General features: G+C 38.8%; 1 protein-coding gene and 2 pseudogenes across 1 annotated transcript in view; 1 reads left to right on the top strand and 2 right to left on the bottom strand.

The window, feature by feature from the left end:
* LOC127625049 (zinc finger protein 208-like) overlaps positions 1–26573 on the bottom strand; it is a 632925-nt pseudogene that overhangs the window by 349546 nt on the left and 256806 nt on the right.
* Positions 1–26573, top strand: part of LOC127625046 (nuclear factor 7, brain-like) — a 256580-nt gene that overhangs the window by 138137 nt on the left and 91870 nt on the right. The window lies entirely within an intron of this gene.
* Positions 16555–22799, bottom strand: LOC127624983 (zinc finger protein RFP-like; annotated as a pseudogene).

Here is a 26573-nt window from a genome sequence, read left to right as displayed (position 1 = left end):
AATAAAAAGATTGGTGTGTCCACAAAAAAACGCATGCTCAACCAGAAAGGAGGATTTCTTCTTCCGCTTTTGAGCATAGCAGTCCCCTTTATTACAAGTCTGATAACGGCTAAACAAGGTTGAAGATGGAGTATGCTGAGAAGCTGTTTTTAGTGTCTCAAAACCAAATAGATAAACTGAAGATGTCCAATACCCGAGAGTCTATTCAACAAACCGTGGAAGACGATCTGGATGTTGCTATAAGAAATATTTTGAATAAAGACAATTTGGATACTCATGAGAAGGCTAAGCTTTACACCTCGGCTTTACAAAGATTTTTAACGGTAGTTAAACAGGGTGATCGAGATAGTAACACATTAACGCTTGCATTAACATCCCCCAATGAGTCTCACAAAGAACAATCTGTTAACCCTGTTGAAGATATTATAGCAGATGTATTGAAAAATGTCCCATTGAGATGTGTGAAAAATGCAAGATACATCATGGATAAAATGTCTAAAGCCAAAGAAATGGCATCTTGGAACGATTCGGGGAGTTTGTATTTAAAGGCATTACTATACAGGGATCACACGTGATGGATCTTGTAAAGAGTATTACGGCTCCGCATAATATTAGGGATGACCGTAGACCTCATGGATGGACTGAGTTTTTGCAGGCAATTGCTACTTTAAACATCCCCTATTCAACAGTGCCAAACCATAAGGTTAGACGTGTAATAAGTTCATTTAAAACCAAACCGTCTACATCGCCCTCTACCTCTACGGGTCAAAGAATGTATTTAAGTACGCCTTCTTCTAAGGATTCAGATGTATCACCGTTTAAATCACCGTCTCTTGATCAAAACGTATGGCTGTCATTTTGATATTGTATAATTGTATATTCATTTTTGTACAAATTAATCATATGGTATTCAATAAAGCTATGACATTGGTACATTTGACATTGTGCTCTTTTTATTTATTTGAAGCAAACATTTACAAATCATGTGTTTAACATAAACGTTTCACCCATTTGCACACATTGCATACACTTAAATGTAGTACTATTACAATGAGTTATCCTTAGTTTTTTCACAAAATGCGATACATATTCATCATTTTTAATTAAATCATCGCTATAAAGCATCATAACATCATCATAAGCACGACCTCGAATCATATGATATAGAAAGAAACTACAATGATGACCGCATGTGTCAGACATAAAATGCTGAACTTGTTTAGTTGAATAGTGAATGCGTGTTGAATTCGTTTTTAGAAAGGCAGTGATTGATACAGGAAAACGAATAAAATCAGGACTATTACCGAAACTATCAAAGAAAAATGCTGAACCATCCTTATTTATGTAAATTGCTAACCAGTGTTCACCGGGGAGATGTGCCGGGTCTGTGTTGATTATGGCTGACGTAGGTAATGTTCTTAAGGGGTCCTTCGGTAAACGATCACACGGTAGTACTCCAAGAAAATGCGTGTTTTGTGTGATTCTGTCTATAGCCGCTGTAAGTTGTATGGTATTCATGTTTTCAATTAATAGTAGTCAACAAGTACCTGTCTTCGGTTAGAAACTTCAATGATGTTGTCAAAAACAGCATAAACAATCAGATTAATGGTTCTTGGAAGCGGTTGTCTGAAACGTACTTCTAGTCTGATATTCCCAGACTTAACAAGCGAGATGTGTTGACCACATTCTTCGTCTGGAGTGAGGTTGAAACCATAAAGTGTATAACCCTGCAGAAAATCTTCTCTGTCGATTACCAACGCTTGGTTTTTTAGATGTCTTCCAGATGAAAGTGCAAGCTGGTAAAATTCTCGCACGGCGGTGCCTGCTCCAAAGTCAGGTTGTAATGGTTTGGCGGGGTGTTGCTGACCATCCACATAAACAGCTAGAAACTCCAGATCGTAATGCTTAAATGCAAACGGGTTTTTATCGTATGCCCCTGTAAAAGCATCATTATCGACCATACCCAATATGATGGATTTGGGTAATGTACCTAAAAACAGGTTTTCCTGGTTTGATACACGGCCTCCAGCTGGTATGGAGAAATTTTTCAGGCAGACCCTGTCAATGGGGTATTTGGCAGTTGTTGAGAGTAGTGCTTGAGCGTGCCCCAGTCTCACTCCTGGTGATACAGATACTTTTTTAACAAACAGAGAAGCTGTCAAAATACGCAGTTTGTATGCTATAGCATCACTCCTCATTAGACAAAATTCATCTTTGCCTCTTGTCAGACGGATTTTAATGTCCACCCCATTAAGCATTAGTTTTTCTTGAAAGAAAATATCACTGTGTATTGGTGATAAAAGCTCAACTACTGCACTTTCGTTGCTAAAGGCAGCCCTCTTTGTCAGACCAATGTTACCCCCTGCCGGATCGCCTGCATCCATATGTCCAGCAGAATCTTTGTAAAATAAACCTGCTGAGAAAACACTTTCCAATGTATCTTTACCATAGTTTAAAAGGCATTCTATAATACATCGATAGGGGTAAGTGTTTGTACTCTGTGAAATTAACCTATCACCAAGCGATACGTCAACCTGTGAAAAAATAGTGTTTCCTGGATAATTGACCAGTCCAACAGGAGTCCCATCTCTGATATTTGAACCGTCCGGATTTGTGATTTTAACACGCATGTAAAGCAGTGTATTATTTAAATCTATATAATCTTCACCATTCCCCGCTATGAAAAATTCCAATGGAGCGCTGTCCGATATCGCAGATAGAGGAGGGATTTCAATGTATGTGTTTTTTTCAATAGCCGTCTGAGTCATCGGTACTGTAAACAGATCCAGTTCGGATTTAATACACTCTTCGGACATGGTGTGTAGTAGTGCCATGGTTTAGAATATAGTTTTAACAGATGAAAAACGCTTCACAGCTCTCTTTCGTTTTCGTTGCCTAACTGCTGTTTTCTTAGGGGGTTTCCTGGTTTTCTTTACCGCCTGACCACTCCTCCCCCTCCTCATTCCAGGTGGTTTAGACCTCTGTTTACGTGACATAACCATTAACCCTGAACCGTCTTGAGATGTATCATTATTATTAAAGGAATGTGTCATAGCTCTGGTAACAACGTCGCTGGCTATGTTTTTAGCAGCGTTTTTAAGGTGTGGTTTGGCTATGCTGAAACCTCTTTTTAACAACGGAAGAGCCATTCGAAACAAACCCCTGAAAAGGCCTCCGAGCCCCGCCCCATACATGACCCCTCCCCCAGAAAACCCCGGCATTCCACCGCCTGCTTGAGTTTTATAATAGTTTACATAATGAGTGGAGTCCATTTGGTACGGATTATAATACACCATTTTTAAAGGATCGGTTGTTTCACAGGCCTGAAGTGTAGTTTAACGACGACTTTGCCGTAAGAAAATGGCACTTCCCTGTTTCTGTCGTCTTTGAGCTCAATACAAATCTCTCCAATAGAATGTTTATTCACTGACACGTAGTGTACTCTGTCATATGCAACACTGACTATTTCACGATCCGATCCGGTTATATGTACACATCTCAAAAGTGGGGCATGTGCATCACCCACAGATTGATATTCGATAATATCTGTGTACATGTACATGGTGTAAAACCCTCCATTTATGTCTGCTTGGTGTGGTGCGTACACTGGCGTAAAACCGGGTTCGATGCTTTCATTTCCAGTATAATCATTTACAGCTACCAATGGTTTCTTCGGTATTACACCCAAAATAATGGCTAGTTTACCGTGGAATGTTAAGGAACTTCCTGGCGCCGCCATCATGAACACTTTGTTTTTCACATGATCGTAGCCAAGACGTGCATGCCGAGGTAGCATAGCATTTAGCTCCTTAATTACAAACAAAACTTCGTCATAATAACCACTTTTCAGCTTTATCTTCACAAGATGGCTGATTCCGTCGATAACCTCTCTGAATTGGACTTTCGCATCATCATCAGTAATAGTGTACCATGATCTAGGGTATTCAATTTCAGCCACACCCACCTCCCAACGACCTTTTAAGTTTATAGGTTTGGCTAATCTTGTTCTGTAATTTGAAATTCGGTTTTCGGGGTAAAGATCTAATGAAGCATTGCATGGCAATGTAACATAAAACCCTGCTTCATCCATGACCGTTTACTGCAGAAATGAAGTCAGGTAACAAATGTTTTATTTTTATATGCTTTAAGAGGTTTGTAGATCTACAACAGCTTTTTCATTAACCCAGCTGTCAAACTTCGAGGCCACCCCACCCATCGTACGAGCACCATGGATCTTTTACCATGCTTCTTCTTGTCTAATATCTTTTCTACTTTAAAAGCTTTGTCCTTATCCACAATAATTTTTTGTAACTCCTCTTCATAAAATGATCCATCGATAACGTCGCCATCATAATCAGATAGTTTGTAGACTGGTGGTTGTCGTGGTATACATTCGGTTATAGTGAAGAACTCATCTGTGTAGTTTTGTTCATAACCCTTGGTAAAAGGACCCCTCATCTTTGATATTCTAACCACGTCGCCGATTTTGAATTTAAATACAGGCATCTTCTTACACACATTACCATACAAATTGTCATAGACGACCGGTTCATTTTCTTTGTTGACATCTACAGGCCTCATTTTAATACTTCTGTGATAACTACTGTTGTATCCTTGAATAATGTCTTGTAAAACATTGATGTAGCGTTTAGAGTTTATAGCTGTTAAATAACGCCACATCCGTCCTTTTAACGTTCTATTAAAACGTTCAATAACGCTTGCTTTCAATTCACTCCCGTGCTGAAATGGTAAATGTTGTGTTTTTTAGTTAGTTGTTGGAAATGCTTGTTAAAAAATTCCTTCCCCTTGTCAGTCTGAATTTTCTGAGGGATTCTACCCTCTTGTAGTATTGAATTAAAGGCATTGGTCACCGCCAATCCAGTCTTGTTCTTTATACAACGTACCCATGCATATTTGCTAAACACGTCTATACATGTGAGAAGAAATTTAGTATTGTCATTTTCCGTAGAATATATTGACATATCTACCAGGTCCATTTGAAACTGTGTATCAATACCATAAACAACGACCCTATTCCTTTTAAAATGATGTCGCAGTGGTCTGTGGAGTGTATAAGCATCTTGACTGGCTAGCCAGTCTGAAACTTCTTTATCACTTAGCAAATCACCACTTTCCTCTAATACACCACGTTTTAATCTACTCACACCCCCTAAAGAGCCGGGGTTTGATAGTGTGTAGTACACCTTATGCAATTGTTCAGTCATGTTATCAGATCAGACACCACCTAAATAATGAAACAGTGATTCTATAAAAGTATCCTTTTATTTTAAAATCAGGGGTAATCATACAATACATGCTTAAATAGTCAAATAGAAACACCAACATCAACCAATGTCTAGATATTGTAGGAAATTAACACATGTATCAGCATTTTTGTCAATCAGGTAATTAACCAGAGTATCAACAACTTCAAAGACATGACTATCACTCTGATCATTTCTTGACAATAACATCACACATGTATCCGTCACAAATGTACATAAGCATATTATATCAGATATTTTACAGACATTATCGCATTCAAACAATGAATTTAGAATGGTTTTAAGCAACAAACAGGGAGAATCATTCTGGTAGGCATAGACTTGTATCATTTCAGTCCAATTGTTTGATAGACCTCTGACTATATCCATGTGTTTTTTTAGACAAATCAGCCGTTTGTTAATATAGGGTTCATTTACAAGCTTGTTTTGTCCAGAACGTTCGTCATTAATGATCTTATACAGCATATTGGTTATTTCACATTGAAGTCGATGTCTCAGAATAAATGTAATCAGGCCAGTAGCTCCGCAGCAGTTCCCCATTGTTAGCATCAAACTTTGGACCCAGCCGAACAGCCTTTCCAACCGTCCACAGCGTCGTAGACAGCCTGTTCACAGCTATCATTCACCAGCTTCTCACGGATTTCACGCACTCTCTGTAGAATGTTCGGCTCCTCTCTTAGTTCACACAACACGCCTTCGACAACTCCATGGATTCTCTGAGGATGTGGTGTCAACCCAAATGGTTTTAAAGCCTGGCCGATGACTTGGTTTAACACAGGTTTAAACAGTTTACTGGAAATTTCTTCAAAATGAGTGTAAAAGAAATACTTGTCAGGATCAAACAAGCACGTGTGCTGGATCTGACTGGGGTGATCCACTTCACAACCGTAGCACAACTCTTTTAACTTTAAATCGAGGAGATGATCCAGAATGACCACTATGACTGCTTTTATGAAATTGAACCCCTTCACACCAATAATGCCATCCGTGTCGTCCTCTCCCTTAAGAGCCGCTGCATCCGGAAGTGGGCATCCTGATCCGTGGGATGAAATGAACGTTAGATTGCTGTAGCCAAGCTCCATTCAAAACTTGTCAAGCCAATGGCCGATGTCAGAAGTCCCTACAACGGGGTCATCTCTTGCTGAAGTATCTGTGTCATTGGGTGATGCGACGGGCCCCGGAAGATATGTAGTAAAGTCTTGAGACATGTTGGTTTGAATGTTGGTTTGAAATGCGGTCAGTCACCACCAACCTTTAAGGTCTGTTGAAGGTGGGCGGTGTTACACGGTCACTCCCACGCTTTTTCGGGGTCAAACAGGCTGACCTTAATTACATTGTATTGGTCATTTGCATCACACCATTTAAACAGTTTGTCTATCTTTGAAAAAACATCATTCAGTATAGGAACATCTTTCCACTGAAACAAAAACCTCATTTGGAAACATTCATTGTGCTCTGTCTCTGGGAAAGGACACCCTCTGTCACTGAGACCCTGTTTGTCCTCGCTGGTAAGTATGTAGACATGGTCAGCCACCCTCTTGATAGTGTGGTTACCAAACACGTGGTCTCTTGGAAATGATTCTGGAGATGCTCCATTATTCAGATCCCTCCAAACACGATTGTAAAATACATCCCAGTCCTTTTCCGTGAAATACAAACAACGGTCTTCATCCATTGCATCACCCTTGTTGAATAACTTAACAGTACAAGATGAAATTCATATTTCAGATCTTCTAACGGCTCATGGAGAGACTTGGTCATGCCTGGACCATGACATCTCCTCGGAGCCCAATATATCTTAGTAAGTCTTTTTACATCATTTAACATTGTTTTTTTAGGAGTGCTGGGAGCAGCCATTGCACAAGTGGAAATCACAAAATACTTGCTGAATAGTTGCTATGAACAAACCTAACCCTTTAAAATACACAGATGGGGGTATCAGAACAGACACGTCATATCACAGCATGTACAACTGCCCGAGGGAGGGGAGGGGGCGGAGGGAAAGGTCAAATGTACAGCAATTAAGCCATAAATCAGGGCCATAAATCATTTTTTGTCACAACGTATATAATACTTACTACTCATGTTTGCAGCCCCATCTGTTGAGTTGCCAATGCATTTCTTGATGTCAATGCCAATTTTTTCCAAAACTTTTTTCAGCAAAACAACAAGATTTTCTCCAGTAGAGGACTGACAGTCGATCACTGCAATTAGTTTCTCATTGATGACATCGGTCAAATATCTGAGTACAATGGCACATTGATTCTTCGATGTCAAATCTTGTGTTGTGTCCAATTGTACTTAACACATTCCAGCTTCCTTAACTTCTTCAGCAATGCTTTGTTGGATTAAGAGACTGATAACACTAATGACTTTGTTTACTGTTGTCTTTGACAGCAAAGTAACATGGGATCCTCTTCCTTTATGTCCACCTTTATGCAGCTTTTTACTCTTTTCAATGCATTCACTGACATGTCCTTGCAGACAGGGATCATATTTGCTCAGCAGCAGTATTAATTCTAAAAAATGTCCATGACCTAAAGTCAAGTCTTCTAAGGAATAAGCACTCTCATGTTTATCACCACGATAACTAAGGCCACGCTTACCAATGACCTTGATGACATTAATCACACGTTCCATGACCTGTCGCTTATTCCTTACTTGATCTCGATGTGCTGATATCTGTTTTTCTGTCAGTAAACTACCTATATGTCCCTGGTTTGCCCTGAGAAAATAGGCCTCTGCACTCTCTCTGTGGATTTTGCTTCCTTCATGCTCAGCAATTCTTTGATGAACACGCTTCCATGCACTCATTCCACCTTTGATGAATGAACTAACAACAAATAACAATAACAACAAAACCTTTTGCTTTTGTAAAATAAAGAAAGAAAGAGCTTTCAGCAGTCTCTGTGAGCATTGTTCTGAAGATATGTGTAAAGAAAGCTTAAAATCTCTACTTTTAATTAAAAATATATATATTTATCTCCTCAGGTGTGCGGGTTATTTCACTGACTTAAATCTTTTTTTATTTTTTTAAACATGCATAAATGATATTTTCTCCAGAATACAAACATGTAAACACATGTTGCTCATATATTATTGTAGCCCAGTTTGTGCTGAATACAGTGTTATCAGACTTTAGCCATTAATGTGTATATAAGCAACTGAAAAAAGCACAAATGTCAAGGCATGTCAAAACTTCTGACCAAAACTGAAAATGTACTTGTTATTTTCTAACTCTAATGTCGTGTCAGCTAATGATTTTCTGTCATCCGTGTTCTGTCATGCTCAAAAAAGGACAAAATATAATAAAATCACAGTAAAAGTAATCAATATGACTTATTCTATACTGTATATTGATTATCTGTAAGTTTTTTTCTATTGCCCCCTTTTTGAGCCTGACAGTTCATCACAGTCAGAATCACTATTTCCTTTTATTATATATATGTTTCCTTTCATTATATCGACAGAAAGTCAAATGGGTTTTAAACGGCTTGTAAATAATGACAGGATTTTTGAGTGAGCTTCTCTTTTCATTTAGACTTTCATTTACATTTTCATCCTTTTCCCCTTTGTAGTTAAAATGAAGAGAAAAAACCCAAAGGACATAATGTCCTTCTTTAATAAGAAAAATAAAAATAGTGGTCAGTCAAGACTGAAGAGAGAAGATGCTTGTGAAAAAGAGTCAGAAATACATGAAAGCTTTAGAGAAAGAAGAAAGTCCAGAAGAACAGAGATCCCATCAGCAAGGTATTTTAGTTGTGGAGGGAGTCATCAGGTCTGGAGGCAGAGAGCAGACAGACACTGAAGAGTGTAGAGAGAGAGAGCACTGAACATCTGGAGCAAGAAGAGAAAAGAGATGAGGCTGCCGAGTGTGACTTTGAGGCAGAGTGTGAGCAAGATGAGCCCTGTGCATCTACAAGCACTTCATCTGAACCGTCAGGTTTGTCAAGGAGCTTAAATTGTCAGTCGCTATAGGCCAGTTGTCTATAGACATGTTTAGCAATCTTGGAAACAATTGCCAAACATGTCAAAACTCTGAAAAAAAAGGTTTAATTCTATCCATGATGCCAAATACACCAGCAAAGCAATTCAGAATGAGGTTTTGAGTTGTTTGGCAGACATGGTCAGAACACAAATAATAGGAGCTTCTCCACTCTAAAACTGGTCAAGACACATCTGAGATCAACTATGGCAGGTCAAGTCAAGTCAAGTGTTTTTTTATTGTCATTTCAACCATATACAGTTAGTACAGTACACAGCAAAACGAGACAACGTTCCTCCAGGACCATGGTGCTACATAAAAACAACAAAGGACCAACACAGGACCACATGAGACTACACAACGAAATAAAATACCTATATAAACTACCTATATATACCTATATAAAGTGCACGTGCAAACATGTGTAAAAAGTACGGGACAGTACAACAAATTTCTGACAATGAACAGGACAATAGACAGTGCAGCGCCGACCAGTACTCAGTAGTGCAAAAAGATGACAGTTTCTAAAAATGTAAACATAACATACTATGAGATAGTGTTCTATGCACATAGCAGTTATTGAGGTAGCAGACAGTTATAAAGTGACAGTAATTAAAGTGCAACTCAGGACACGTGTGTGTCAGTCCAGTCTCTGAGTATTGAGGAGTCTGATGGCTTGGGGGAAGAAGCTGTTACACAGTCTGGCCGTGAGGGCCCAAATGCTTCGGTACCTTTTGCCAGACGGGAGGAGGGTAAAGAGTTTGTGTGAGGGGTGTGTGGGGTCGACCACAATGCTGGTTGCTTTGCGGATACAGTGTTTTTTGTAAATGTCTTTGATGGAGGGAAGAGAGACCCCAATGATCTTCTCAGCTGTCCTCACTATCCTCTGCAGGGCTTTGCGGTCCGAAGCGGTGCAAGTCCCAAACCAGGCAGTGATGCAGCTGCTCAGGACGCTCTCAATAGTCCCTCTATAGAATGTATAGATGATATAGATGAGAGAGTTAGCAACTTGGGTGTTTTGAGTATTGAATCCAAGCGTGCAAATAAATTGAATCTTGAAGAATTTGTTGATGTGTTTGCAAGGAACCACAGAAATTGCAGAATACAGCTTTTATAAATAAAAGCTAAAAGCCAAGATTATCAAACACATTTCCAGATGACTGCCTAATTTGATATGTGGATATGTTTGGTTTGTTATATACGTTTGTGTCATATAAATGTCTAGATGTGTTAGGTTTGTCATATATATTTTTCAGATGCTGAAAAGTGGCTAGATGTGCTTAGATGCTAAAAATGTGATATTACAATACAAAATTACTTGTGAAATAAATGAACATGAAACATTCAATTGATTTTAAATTGTTTTATTAGCTTGCTTGTAGAGATTGCAGTAAAAAATGACTTGAAATAATCCTGAAAGTAGGTTAAAATGCATGTTAAAAGTGTGCCCCCTAAATGCACAAGTGGCTCCTGCCTGCCCCCTATAGTATCATATACGTGCTGGATTCACTCTGCACAGGACAGACATGTTTAAAATAGTAACGCTTTTAAAGCCTGTCCCTTCTGGTCAAATATTGCGCTGCAAACATCAACAACAGTTTTTAGTTGTCAGTGCTGGCAAATTACCATGGTATAAGCGGGATTATCCACGGCTAGCTGTGCATTAAATGATTTTAATGCACTTTGCAGAGGCAACCAACCCTCCGCTTCGTTTCGGTTCTTTGCCTCCACGTCATGCTTTAAAATTGATTAATGCACAGCTAGCCATGGATTATCCCCTGCGTGCTTGGGTGGGTGTTTGATTTACTTTATAAACAAAGTCAGTGCTTGTTTTCATGGGGAAAAAATCATATCTTGTTTCTTACATTATTTATATTGAGAAAATAAAGGGCCGCTTTTAAAGATGACTACTGTATGTGTTAATATGAAAATGTAAGACCTGTGTTTGTTTTAAGATTCTTTTTAAGGATCAACCCTGAAGAGGGCAGCGTGCAACGCCAAAGTTGGCACAAGTCGAAAGACAGGAGGTGTTGTGAAGAGAAAGGTGACTGCCATCAACTCCCGGGTAGCAACGTTTCTGCAGAGGCTCGCCGAATTTGAGTGGAGAACGTCAAATTAGGTACGTTTCTTATGCAGGGCTGGACTGGGACAAAAGATTGGCACCAACACCAGTACACAATCTTTGCAGTTCCAATCAATATTTGTCCCTACTGTACTCAGGGTGTCCGTGGATCCTTTAAAAGTCTTAATGTCTTAAATTTGTTAATGAAAAAATAAGGCCTTAATTAGCGTTAACATGTCTTAAATCCAGGTTTCAAAGGTCTTAAAATGCAACCGAACAGTCACCGCAGAGAAGATGAACATTTTATTTTCACTTGTTGTTTTCTGAAATGTGTTATCCGTGTTATGACTGCTTAAAGTTACTGATGCATTTGAGCGGTAAAGAAACATGGGTAAATGAGCAAATAAATGGCAAAATATGTTTTAATAAGTTATTAAAACTGCAATAAACCATGCAAGAGATCGGAATTTAGCACTCGCATGTTGACAGGCAGCCCTTCGTACGGCGTTATTAAGATGGGAAGAGTAATCAATTCGATTACTCGTTACTGAAAAAGTAACGCCGTTAGTAACGCCGTTATTTATAACGCCGTTATTCCCATCACTGGTCATTATATTGGATCTGTGCATTCGGTCTTAAAGTGACAGTAGCCTATACACAGGTGTGCTGCTGTTTGCCATTGCAATCAAACAACAGAAGACAAAGAGAATCACTCACTGCTCTTGACCCGATAGCTTTACTATTCCCCCAAACCTCTACAAAGATGAGTAGTAAGTGCTCTGGACAAGTGGGCTCGTTGATTCGACTGGCACTCTTGGGATCATAGGTGGCAGTGGACTACTAAATCTCCATAAGTAGAAGTACAAGTAATATTTAAAGAAAAAGCTCTGTTAAGAAATTAAATTGAGGTAAAAAGATAACTGAACTACACACCAACAGAAAAGCAAATAATATAACCTTTAAAAGAGAAAGGTGGAGACAGAGGGAGAAAGGTGAGAATGATAATTATGTGAAAGGATCACAGTTCCGCTATTTTTAATATAGGAAAATGTAAAGCGATAGTTGCATAATGTGTACACTTACTTATTGTCTATTATGTGCATTTGAAAACTCGACAATCTTCCCAAATCTGTTATGAGAATCGTGTAATTCCTTTGCCAAAAAGAAGAGAAAGCTTTAAAGAGATTCGACCAGAAATACAAATTCTGTCATTTACTCACTCTTATGTTGTTTCAAACCTGAATTCATTTCTTTATTCTGTTGAACATAAAAGATGATATTTTGAACAATGTTGGTAAACAAACAGTCCTTTGACTTCCATAGTATGAAAAAATAAATACTGTGGAAGTCAATGGGGACTTGTGCATTTCTTAGAGACAAAACATGTAATATTATTCATATTATGTGTGCGGTGCTGCCAAATCTGGTGCTGGTGCTACAATCTGTGGAACTTGCTGTGTGAGTGTGTTACGTCCAAGGACGTATTTGTTTTGTTTTCTTTCTTTCTTTATTTTCCCCTTTCTCCCTGTTTCTCTCTCTACTTCCCATAAACATTCCTCAGATCAGTTATTTGTTTGTAAACTTTTGTTGTATTGTTCTTTACCAAACAAATGTATATTGTTGTTTCTTTGGGATTTGTAGAGAGGTGGTGCCATTTCCTTTTCATTTAGTTTTCTCTTGTTTTAGCTGAGAACTGTTACTGTATTTTTATTTTACTTGCTTTTTTTTGCGTATTGTCATGATCCCTTCTTTTATTTGTTATACATGAATTTCTATATTTTGTTTTAAATGCTGCATCACAATAAATAAATTGGATGTAATTGATTGTGACAGTAAATAAAAAATATGCTGATGTACATGAACTCAAGTCACTTTTTTGGAATTTAATAGCATTAATGTAAAATATAAAATAGTGTAAAATAAATAAAAAATAAGTTGCAGTAAGGGCATCTTACTGTAAAATGAAATCGCGGTAAGGGAATCTTACTGTAAAACACATTTACAGGTAAGCTACTGTAAAGGGGAACTTACAGTAACTTACTGGCAATAGTGCTGCCAGTATAGCCTGTTTGTGCATGTGTGTAGTTAGTAAAGTGTGTGTTTGTGCATGTGTGTAGTTAGTAAAGTGTGTGTTTGTGCATGTGTGTAGTTAGTAAAGTGTGTGTTTGTGCATGTGTGTAGTTAGTAAAGTGTGTGTTTGTGCATGTGTGTAGTTAGTAAAGTGTGTGTTTGTGCATGTGTGTAGTTAGTAAAGTGTGTGTTTGTGCATGTGTGTAGTTAGTAAAGTGTGTGTTTGTGCGTGTGTGTAGTTAGTAAAGTGTGTGTTTGTGCGTGTGTGTAGTTAGTAAAGTGTGTGTTTGTGCGTGTGTGTAGTTAGTAAAGTGTGTGTTTGTGCATGTGTGTAGTTAGTAAAGTGTGTGTTTGTGCATGTGTGTAGTTAGTAAAGTGTGTGTTTGTGCGTGTGTGTAGTTAGTAAAGTGTGTGTTTGTGCATGTGTGTAGTTAGTAAAGTGTGTGTTTGTGCATGTGTGTAGTTGGTAAAGTCTGTGTTTGTGCATGTGTGTAGTTAGTAAAGTGTGTGTTTGTGCGTGTGTGTAGTTAGTAAAGTGTGTGTTTGTGCATGTGTGTAGTTAGTAAAGTGTGTGTTTGTGCATGTGTGTAGTTAGTAAAGTGTGTGTTTGTGCATGTGTGTAGTTAGTAAAGTGTGTGTTTGTGCGTGTGTGTAGTTAGTAAAGTGTGTGTTTGTGCGTGTGTGTAGTTAGTAAAGTGTGTGTTTGTGCATGTGTGTAGTTAGTAAAGTGTGTGTTTGTGCATGTGTGTAGTTGGTAAAGTGTGTGTTTGTGCATGTGTGTAGTTAGTAAAGTGTGTGTTTGTGCGTGTGTGTAGTTAGTAAAGTGTGTGTTTGTGCATGTGTGTACTTAGTAAAGTGTGTGTTTGTGCATGTGTGTAGTTGGTAAAGTGTGTGTTTGTGCATGTGTGTAGTTGGTAAAGTGTGTGTTTGTGCATGTGTGTAGTTGGTAAAGTGTGTGTTTGTGCATGTGTGTAGTTGGTAAAGTGTGTGTTTGTGCATGTGTGTAGTTAGTAAAGTGTGTGTTTGTGCATGTGTGCAGTTAGTAAAGAGTGTGTTTGTGCATGTGTGCAGTTAGTAAAGAGTGTGTTTGTGCGTGTGTGTAGTTAGTAAAGTGTGTGTTTGTGCATGTGTGTAGTTAGTAAAGTGTGTGTTTGTGCATGTGTGTAGTTGGTAAAGTGTGTGTTTGTGCATGTGTGTAGTTGGTAAAGTGTGTGTTTGTGCGTGTGTGTAGTTAGTAAAGTGTGTGTTTGTGCATGTGTGTAGTTAGTAAAGTGTGTGTTTGTGCATGTGTGTAGTTGGTAAAGTGTGTGTTTGTGCATGTGTGTAGTTGGTAAAGTGTGTGTTTGTGCATGTGTGTAGTTGGTAAAGTGTGTGTTTGTGCATGTGTGTAGTTAGTAAAGTGTGTGTTTGTGCATGTGTGCAGTTAGTAAAGAGTGTGTTTGTGCATGTGTGCAGTTAGTAAAGAGTGTGTTTGTGCGTGTGTGTAGTTAGTAAAGAGTGTGTTTGTGCATGTGTGCAGTTAGTAAAGTGTGTGTTTGTGCGTGTGTGTAGTTAGTAAAGTGTGTGTTTGTGCATGTGTGTAGTTAGTAAAGTGTGTGTTTGTGCGTGTGTGTAGTTAGTAAAGTGTGTGTTTGTGCATGTGTGTAGTTGGTAAAGTGTGTGTTTGTGCATGTGTGTAGTTGGTAAAGTGTGTGTTTGTGCATGTGTGTAGTTGGTAAAGTGTGTGTTTGTGCATGTGTGTAGTTAGTAAAGTGTGTGTTTGCGCATGTGTGTAGTTAGTAAAGTGTGTGTTTGTGCATGTGTGTAGTTAGTAAAGTGTGTGTTTGTGCATGTGTGTAGTTAGTAAAGTGTGTGTTTAGCATGTGTGTAGTTAGTAAAGTGTGTGTTTAGCATGTGTGTAGTTAGTAAAGTGTGTGTTTGTGCATGTGTGTAGTTAGTAAAGTGTGTGTTTGTGCGTGTGTGGAGTTAGTAAAGTGTGTGTTTGTGCATGTGTGTAGTTAGTAAAGTGTGTGTTTAGCATGTGTGTAGTTAGTAAAGTGTGTGTTTGTGCATGTGTGTAGTTAGTAAAGTGTGTGTTTGTGCATGTGTGTAGTTAGTAAAGTGTGTGTTTAGCATGTGTGTAGTTAGTAAAGTGTGTGTTTGGCATGTGTGTAGTTAGTAAAGTGTGTGTTTGTGCATGTGTGTAGTTAGTAAAGTGTGTGTTTGTGCGTGTGTGGAGTTAGTAAAGTGTGTGTTTGTGCATGTGTGTAGTTAGTAAAGTGTGTGTTTGTGCGTGTGTGGAGTTAGTAAAGTGTGTGTTTGTGTATGTGTGCAGTTAGTAAAGTGTGTGTTTGTGCATGTGTGTAGTTAGTAAAGTGTGTGTTTGTGCATGTGTGCAGTTAGTAAAGTGTGTGTTTGTGCATGTGTGTAGTTAGTAAAGTGTGTGTTTGCGCATGTGTGTAGTTAGTAAAGTGTGTGTTTGCGCATGTGTGTAGTTAGTAAAGTGTGTGTTTGTGCATGTGTGTAGTTAGTAAAGTGTGTGTTTGCGCATGTGTGTAGTTAGTAAAGTGTGTGTTTGTGCATGTGTGTAGTTAGTAAAGTGTGTGTTTGCGCATGTGTGTAGTTAGTAAAGTGTGTGTTTGCGCATGTGTGTAGTTAGTAAAGTGTGTGTTTGTGCATGTGTGTAGTTAGTAAAGTGTTTGTTTGTGCATGTGTGTAGTTGGTAAAGTGTTTGTTTGTGTTTGTGCATGTGTGTAGTTGGTAAAGTGTGTGTTTGTGCGTGTGTGTAGTTAGTAAAGTGTGTGTTTGTGCATGTGTGTAGTTAGTAAAGTGTGTGTTTGTGCGTGTGTGTGTGTAGTTAGTAGTTTAATAACAGTCATGAAACCCAATGCAGGTTTTTCCAGATGCGATTATAAAATTAAAGTTATTTGAACTTTTATTGCCACGTTAAATATAATATATAAAGAGGTCGATAATAAAATCGTAATATTTTGTGAATAAATAAAAAATGAAGAGAATTAAGTTGTAGCATCATGTGACTAAATTAGAAATATTATTGAATAAATATCAATTTTAGGCTAACCCCCCTGTAACCACCCCCAAAAAATAATAAAAAAATTATATGAAATCTGAATGAACATTTCACACAATGTCGACATTGTTCTGTTATTGTGTGTAAACTTTCTGTATGACATTAATACATCAAACATTTTAATTACACCTGAATTTCACCACTTGATTAATAAAAACTCGAATTACACAACCTGAATTTATTTTAGGTGAATTTACACAAAATATTTTCAAATATTAAAAATTAACAGCAAAATCTTTCAATAACAACAAATTACACCCAGTCTTTATTGAAGATCATGAATTTAGAGGCTTTTTCAAATTCAAGTTCTGGTGATATAAAAATGACACAGAACACACTAGCAACCATCCAGATCTCCCTAGCAACCATACACATCTCCCTAGCAACCATCCAGATCTCCCTAGCAACCATCCAGATCTCCCTAGCAACCATCCATATCTCCCTAGCAACCATCCAGATCTCCCTAGCAACCATACCACATATTGTCTTTTAAGAAAAGCACAAATCTAATGTTCATGTAGTTTTTATATTTATTAATTGTAAATTCATTAATTGTAACTGACAGGTGTGATGATCAGTGGAGTTGAGTTTTTACCTTCTTTAAAACATGGGCTAAAATATGGAAAGAGTGTTTGAGTGAAAGACTGACCAGTGAAAGAGTAGATATGAGAGCTGGACTCCACATCATAAAAGGAGACCAGACCCTCCTCATAATCCACAAACACACCAACCTTCTGTGGCTTCATTCTCACACACAGAGAGACAGAAGGACCATCACAGGCGTAATATTCATTCTCATTCCTCAAACACACAGTCCAGAATCCATTCACTGGAGTCAGTGTGATCTGTCCCTTCCTGTTAATGGATTCTCTGACCACTCCTAAAGTCCACTTAGTCTTTCCCTTCACCTGCACCTCAAAATAAAATCTGCCTGAACTGAATCCCTTCTTTCCCAGGACACAGACACATCTATCAAATCTCTCTGGTTTATCTGGGAGTTTTTGTTCAATGTCTCCACATGTCACTTGTTTTCCATCATCAGACAGGATGAGATCAGGATGAGCTGTATCAGGATCCAGAGTCACATCCACTGAGAGAGATCAGAGAATATCAATCACTTCAGAATACAAACATTTTGATTGATGTAATATTGAATCAGAGTATAATGAAAGTGTAGTGCAGTAAGTCAGCTGTCAGTATATAAATGTAAAGTATTGTAAGTGTATATGAGAGAACAGTGAAGATCACACACTGTACCTGCATACTGCTGCATCCTCCTCAATACTGTCAACACAAATCACAAGAAAACATCAGCAATTGTTTACAGGAATATTACAGGAGAAATGCTTCTGAAACTCTATGAACATGCTGTTGATGAACACAGAAAGTCATTTGAACTGGTCTCAAGACAGTTACTGACACAAGTAAATCTGGACATTATGTTTGTTATACACTAGAGCTGTCACCATTATGACATTCAGCTGATGATTGTCAAACAAACTATTTTAATTCATTCATCTATTATGATGATTCATTCTCATATTTTAAGGTGTTTGTTCTGCATGTGTGATTCATACATTATAAGAAGTCATTTTTCCATTTTTACCTTCAGATATAAAAATCAAATAATGTCTTTAATAATGTATAAATGACATGAAAAATAATGTTTTAAATATAAAAATATTTGTAAATTCTTAATTTTTTGGACATCTTTAGTTTTGGTCAATTTTACATTTACACTTGTTTTTTAACCAACATATTTTATATTTTATTATATTGAATTTTTAATGAAAATTAAATGTAATTTTTATACCTATATTATTATATTTATATTATGTTTATTTGTATTATATGATTTAATAGTAAAACACGTATTTCCTAATTTCTTCATGTTCACATGTTTGTATTGTGGGAGATTTTTTCATGTTTGTTGTCCTGAAAAGTCTTTGGTGTCTCAGTTTTTAGATTCTCTTAATTTCACTCAGTTTGTCACGGGTCGACTCATGAGCAGGGTCACACGTTGGATCTGGTTTTATCTGTAGGTCTCAAATTTGTAATGATGAAATTGGTGATGACTGTTTGTCTGATCCTGTGATTTTTAATGTCACTTTGAATTGTGGATCATCATCTCAGTCTTCTGCTTATTGCTCTAGATTGATCACCTCATCTGCATCTACGGCTTTTACAGATGCTTTTTTATCCTCCTCCTTTACGTCATTTATTGAGTCTCCCTCTTTTAAGGCAGGTCCTGATGAGCTGGTTACTGTGTTTAACTCTGAGTGTTCAGATATTTGGGATGTTATTGCTCGTATAAAAACATCATCGAGGTCAACCGTGGTTAGATAATGCTACTCGTGCTGTCAGACAAGAGTGTAGAAAGGCTGATCGGAGGTTTGTTGAAATATTAAAAGAGCAAATCATGTTTCTAATATTATTTCTTTACTCTCGAACTCTCCCAGAGTGTTGTTCAACACCATTAATAGATGACTGAACCCGGAGAGAGTTGATTTAAACCCCTCTGTGGATATCTGTGAACTGTTTTTGAAACGTTTTGTTGATAAAAGAAAATAAAGGCTGAGTTTTCCTCCAGTTTACGACACTGATGCGGTGATCGTGACTGTTAGTGATGAGACTTTATATTTGTTTGTTTATATTTTCACGAGTCTCTGCTGACAGTATGTGTATCAGATCGCTTCATGCGCTCTTCAGGACAGGAGCTGGTTGACGTCCGCTGTGTGACTCAGTGAAGATCGGACTCAGAGTTCAACTGAATGACACACAAATGTGCCGTTCATGGCATTTATACAGTATATTCACTTACAATTCCCTTATTTGGGCATTAAAATATGATTGGAATTTGAATTCCCAATAATCGCGGTTGTCTCAAATAACTGTGATCAGACGGTTATTTAATAATCGTGACAGGTCTACTATACACTTACCAGTTTGACCGAGTTTTTGATCTACAGTCTCATGTAGAGTGTCTTTGAGTCGAGTCAGAGCTGTATTCAGAGTGTTCACACTCACATGAGTGTCAATACTGATCTCAGTCCAGTTCTTACTGTTTTTAGGGCTGTACAGGGACGGGTCAATCTACAGCAGGAGAGAGGAGAAATCCATCAGCATGAGGAGTGTTTTCTAATCATTCTCATTGATGAGAGAGATGGACACTGACCTGTAGGAGATGAAGATGATCTTCAGTGTGTGAGATCTGCTCCAGCTCAGAGTTTCTCCTCTTTAGCTCAGTGATCTCCTGCTCCAGCTCTTTAATGAGATCTTCAGCCTGTTTCTCTGCTGCTTTCTGCTTCTCCTCCAACATCTCAACAACTTCAGTCTGACATCTCTCAATGGAGCGGATCAGAGTCGTGGAACACCTCAACACTGTGTGATTTCTCTTCTTCTGTGTTTCTCTGATGAGATCAAGTCACAGTTTAAGTGTATTTAATTCAGCACCTTTATTTATAAAGAAGATTGAACCTAAATTTGACTGACCTTTCTCATCTCTACAGAGTGTTGGATGTCTTGAATCTTCTTCATTCTGTTCTGGATCATCTGCTGCACGTCTGTCTGTGTCTTTACCAGCTGATTCTACAGACAGAGAACAACACAGACACATTTCATCACTCAACACAGCTTTTCCAACTTCAAAATAAGTATTGATTGAATATTAGTAACTCTTGCCTTCTTCTCTGCACTCTCGTCCTCTATAGGAACAGTGTTGTGAGTCTTGTGGTCTCCTTCAGTGCAGAACAAACACACACACGTCTGATCATCTCTGCAGAACAGCTCCAGAGGTCTCTCGTGTTTCTGGCATATATAATCCTCCAGATTCTCCACAGCGTCCATCAGTTTGTGTTTCTTTAGTCGTGGGACTCTCCGATGAGGCTCCAGGTGAGTTTCACAGTAAGAGCTTTGACACGTCAGACAAGACTTCACGGCTTTCTGCTTTCTTTCATCACAGAAGTCACAGAGAACTTCAGATTTACCCAGATTAAACTTCTTCTCAAAGTGTTGCACGAGCTCTCTGAGTGTTGTATTAATCTTCAGATCAGGTCTTTTGCTGAATGTTTCTTTACAGAATGGACAGCTGCAGTTCTGAGTGTTTTTCCAGCATTCATTCAGGCAGGTCTTGCAGAAGTTGTGTCCACATGGAGTTGTGACTGGATCAGTGAACACATCCAGACAGATTGAACACTGAAGCTCCTCATTTAGTGCACTACTGGAGGACGACATGTCTGAAAATACAAATTATTGAAGTATTATTGTATATAGATTTAATCTGATGTGATGTTTAGGGTTTTCACATGACATTATTATTGTTGTTGATGTTATTTGCTTCATTAATTCACTCATTTATTATTTTTCTCTCTCACTGACTTACTTGGACGTAAATCATCTAAACTGTTTCTCCTGGTTGGTTTTTGTTTTGGTGATGTTGATGAAGATTCTGCCATTGCTCTTCCTCTCTTTAATCCTGTTTAGGACACAACACTCCAACATCTCATTTCACAGCATGAAACATGATCAAAGTGTGTGAAATATTAAAGATGAACTTCTCAAGAGGACATTCAGTTCACTTCTGAGTAAGTTCTCATATATTCTAAAAAATAAATAATAAATGTTGCAGTTTAAAGCTGATTTCAGTATTTAGTGTGCAGTATGCAGTTAGCAGTATGCAGTTAGCAGTATGCAGTTAGCAGTATGCTAGTCATGTACAGAAGCTCTAGTCTACAGCACCTCTTACAGTACAGTCGGGGCGTGGCCACAATGGAGGCAGCTGCCACCCTAAATAGAAGTTTTGTCTCCCCAATTTTGACCATTAAAATATCACTATGTGTAATCTGATTCATAACTTCAGTTCTAGTATCTGAGGACTATAAAAGTTACATAATGAAAAGGCACAAACAAGAACATTTAAATATGGCAAATTCTGATAGTACAATCCACTATAAACACTCCCCTAAACCCGTTCTGAACAATTTTGCAGAACGGCTATTCAGTTGTTCAGTCCAAACTTGGTCAGTCCTCCACCTGCTGAAATGCATTCTGGGTACCCGACAGTGCTACAGTATGTTTTGATGTGTGAGCTTACTTCAATGTGCTCACTTTAAAAGCACATTTCTTATATGGACTATAATTCACAATAGTTTTAGTACATGCTATTTTTATATTATGAGTACATTTAAAGGGATACTTCACCTTAACATGACAATTCTGTCATCATTTACTTACTCTCATGTCGTTATAAACCCATTTGACCTCTGTCATTACAATTATTTCCATAGTATGTGTAATATTAGTCATGTGCTCATTGAATAATAGTCATTTACTCAAAATATTCCCTAAACTGACGGAGTGATGCAGGTAATAGTCAGTGAAGTGTCCTCATGTAGGCTGTAGTTTGCAGTCCTGTGTTGGCAGTATTCACTGTCTGGCTGGTGAAGACTGAATGAAGTCATCACATAACAACACAGACTTTAAATTAGTGATCAAATAGTGTTTGAAGCTTTCCCGTTGATAATTCTGTTAGACTCAGAAAGGTTTGAAATCACATCTGAAAGCTTTAATCCTTCAATAGGATTTCTTATAGTGAATCTTGTGCTTTAGTTTGGAGGTAGTGTGAGTATCATACAGTAATATCACGTTATTGCTTTAAGACCACTTCACAAATCACATATTTACCATATGGGAAATGTCACTATTTTATTTAGAGCAGTTTATGCCTCAAATTCACCACTACAGCAGAGTCCCATCAGGAGCAGGTTCCTGTTAAACAACAGGAGGAGTTTAAATTTAACAGCTCTGTCTCCTGAACTCATTCATGGTGTTAATCCTGACAAATCAACTGCAATAAATCAACTAATAATAATATATATATATATATATAAACGTAAGTGGCGTGTTGTATATGAAAGACTAAATGGAGTAAAAAAGATGAAACATTTTCACTGGACTTTGTTCATTCTGTCTGCAGTTCAAACACTTCCTGTTTCTGACGTCTTCAAGTTATTTGACAACATGACAGCACACATCAAACTCTGATTTATAACCGATTCAATGATATTATGATACTAATTCAGTAAACTAGTTGGAGTATTTAACTGGTGTTTAAATCTGGTTTTGTGCAGCTTTATTCCAGTGTGACACAAACTCCTCTGAATCAGACCACTAACATTAGAAACCTGTTCAGGGAAATGTCTCTTATATTTCTATTATCACTTACCTGTGAGTGAGTATCAGCTGTGATCACTAAAGTTTGACAATATCAGAAGAAATATTCTGCCGTTTGAAGAGAGAAAACGTTGAAAGACTTCCTGTTTTAAAAACAGTTTCACTTTACCTGAGATTCAGCTCCGCCCCTATCTTCTCATGAATATGTAACAGGTATAAACTCATTCCTATTGGCTGTGTTGTGTGTGTCTGTGTGTGTCTGTGTGTGTGTGTGTGTGTGTGTGTGTGTGTGTGTGTGTGTGTGTGTGTGTGTGTGTGTGTGTGTGTATTAAGTGTGATCATATTAAACTGATTTCACACAGGTGTGTTTTAAAGGTGATTTGTCAGTTTGTCAACAATACAGATTTGATATATTTAATCCAGATCTCATTTCACTGTGTGTTTATTCCAGGAGTCTTCAACCTTTTACAGGCCAAACAACTCTTGGTGGATGGAGAGATGTTACTGTTTATTGTTTTGTACAGACATGAATTTAATCATTCAGATTCATCTTAATATTTCCAGTGATTTATTGGATCCATTATCAATTATTTTTGTTCTTTTAGTAAGAAATATTTGAAACATGAAATGTCTGTTAAAAATGATGAGATCATTTCAGATTAAATCTACGGCCCTCCCATGGCTCTGCCTTCAATGTTCAGCGAGCCAGAGCCCACGCCTGTAGCCTCGACCGTCCCGCCTGGAGAGCAGAAGCCACTCCTCCTCCTCCTCCTCCTCCTCCTCGGGGGCGTGGAGGGACGAGCCATGGAAGGCTGGGGGGTGACCACTGTGGGAGGAGAGGTAGGGCCCTCTTCTACTACGCCCACAGTGAAAGGCGAGCCGCAGACTAGTAGAGTCTCTTCCACAAATTCGAGGAGCGTCCAGCGGCGAGTCGCTGGTGGCAACCCCTCCTTCAGTGAACTGTGGAGGTTTGCCCTGAAGAACACCACCAGGAAGTAGTCCGGGAAGTCCGCTAGATTCGCCAGCTCCAGAAAGTCGCTTTTCGCAGTTTCACTTTACCTGAGATTCAGTGACGTCATAGCCCCGCCCCTATCTTCTCATGAATATGTAACCGGTATAAACTCATTCCTATTGGCTGTGTTGTGTGTGTGTGTGTGTGTGTGTGTGTGTGTGTGTGTGTGTATTAAGTGTGATCATATTAAACTGATTTCACACAGGTGTGTTTTAAAGGTGATTTGTCAGTTTGTCAACAATACAGATTTGATATATTTAATCCAGATCTCATTTCACTGTGTGTTTATTCCAGGAGTCTTCAACCTTTTACATGCCAAAATAACTCTTGGATAAAAATACGTTACCTGTTATTTTAATGTACTTGCATTTATAAAAAAAGAAGATATAATAACATTTATTAAAGTTTCTGTGTTTAGCGAATAACAATTTTTTTTTGTTGAGCTCTTATGTGGCTTCATGATGGAGGCGACATCCCGAAATCTGAAAGTGTTAAACGTATCATACTTATGCTAAACCTGCTTATGATGTGGAATCATTGGATATGATCGAGTCTCCTGCGACAAGCCCTTTACCGAAAATGCGGTAACGATCTCGGTACTGTTGCTAATAAAATAATAATAATCAGAGGATACAGTTGTTAAATCTGATGAAATGGATTCTCATCTGTCTACACTGGCTGCAGAAGACAAACGCTTATGGGATCAAGTAGATCATTTACATTTATGAGACGCTTTTATCCAACTATAATTGCGACTTACAGTGCAATTATTACAGGGACAATCCCCCTGGAGCAACCTGGAGTTAAGTGCCTTGCTCAAGGACACAATGGTGGTGGCCATGAGGTTAGAACCTGTGACCTTCTGATTAACAGCCCTGTGCTTTAGCCACTACGCCACCACCACATGTCATCTACTCCGAGTAGATGATCTTGATGTCTACAAGAGGTGATGGAATCTAAGGATTTCAGGTATTCCGGAGGAAGATGGGGAGAATGTCAAGGTGCTAATAATTTTTTAAAGAAAATATTTTTCATCAGGTGTCCCCCATGTATCAGAATCAGAATCAGATTTATTGCAAAGTATGCTTACACATACAAGGAATTTGTCTTGGTGACAGGAGCTTCCAGTGTACAACAATACAAACAATACCAAAAACAGCAGCAAGACATAGGTAATTAAAACAAAAAAGAACACAATATAAATAATTATACATATACGTACATACACTCACCTTCATACATACCCACATACACACACGTAGTGCAAATCTAATACAATCTGTTATGTTAAGTACAAAAAAAAACTGTATATTATGTACAGAGCAATGTAAGTAATGGCAGAAGTGGATATGTTGGATAAAATAAATAGATTAAACTGTGTATTGCACATCATTATTGCTCAATGGGGCAATTTAATTGTTCATTAGATGGATGGCCTGAGGGAAAAAACTGTTCCTGTGTCTGACGGTTCTGGTGTTCAGAGCTCTGAAGCGCCGGCCAGAAGGCAACAGTTCAAAAAGGTAGTGTGCAGGGTGAGTGGGGTCCAGAGTGATTTTACCAGCCTTTTTCCTCACTCTGGAAGTGTATAGTTCTTGAAGGGGGGGCAGGGGGCAACCAGTAATCCTCTCAGCAGACCGAACTGTCCTTTGAAGTCTTCTGATGTCTGATTTCGTAGCTGCACCAAACCAGACAGTTATTGAAGTGCAGAGGACAGACTCAATGACTGCTGAGTAGAACTGTTTCTGCAGCACTGGTGGCAGGTTGAACTTCCTCAGCTGGCGAAGGAAGTACAACCTCTGCTGGGCCTTTTTCACAATGGAGTCGATGTGTATCTCCCACTTCAGGTCCTGTGAAATGGTAGTGCCCAGAAACCTGAATGACTCCACTGCTGCCACAGTGCTGTTTAGAATGGTGAGGGGGGTCAGTGTTGGGGTGTTCCTCCTAAAGTCCACAATCATCTCCACCGTTTTGAGCGTGTTCAGCTCCAGGTTGTTTTGACTGCACCAGAAAGCCAGCCGTTCAACCTCCTTTCGATATGCAGACTCATCATCATCTCGGATGAGGCCGATGACAGTGGTGTCATCTGCAAACTTCAGGAGCTTGACAGAGGGGTCCTTGGTGGTGCAGTCATTGGTGTAGAGGGAGAAGAGTAGTGGGGAGAGCACACATCCCTGGGGGCACCAGTGCTGATGGTACAGGTGGTGGAAGTGAATTTTCCCTGCCTCACAAGCTGCTGCCTGTCCGTCAGAAAGCTGGTAATCCACTGACAGGTAGAGGTGGGAACAGGGAGTTGATTTAAGTTAGTCCGGAGTATATCTGGGATGATTGTGTTGAAGGCCGAGCTGAAGTCCACAAAAAGGATCCTTACGTATGTCCCCGGTCTGTCCAGATGTTGCAGGATATGATGCAAACCCACATTGACTGCATCATCCACAGACCTGTTTGCTCGATAAGCAAATTGAAGGGGGTCCAGTGATGTCCTTCAGGTGGGCCAACACCAGTCTCTCAAATGACTTCATGACCACAGACGTCAGGGGGACAGGTCTGTAGTCATTAAGTCCTGTGATTTTGGGTTTCTTAGGGACGGGGATAATAACGGAGCGTTTGAAGCAGCATGGGACTTCACACTGCTCCAGTGATCTATTGAAGATCTGAGTGAAGAGGGGGGCCAGTTGGTCAGCACAGGAACGAAGGCATGCTGGTGAGATGCCATCTGGGCCTGGAGCCTTCCTTGACCTTTGCTTCCGAAAGACACGGCACACATCGTCTTCACAGATCTTGAGTGCAGGTAGTGTAGCAGGAGGGGGGAGGAGGGGGGTTGCAGGAGGTGTTAATGGTTGTGTGAAATGAAGGTCCATGTGCATGTGGGGTGTGAAATTGGGCCTTTCAAATCTGCAATAGAACACATTCAGGTCGTC

This window comes from Xyrauchen texanus, chromosome 31 (assembly GCF_025860055.1).
Source record: "Xyrauchen texanus isolate HMW12.3.18 chromosome 31, RBS_HiC_50CHRs, whole genome shotgun sequence".
Lineage (NCBI taxonomy): Eukaryota > Metazoa > Chordata > Actinopteri > Cypriniformes > Catostomidae > Xyrauchen > Xyrauchen texanus.
The sequence above is the reverse complement of the archived record's forward strand: the minus strand, read 5'-3'. Positions and strand labels throughout refer to the sequence as shown.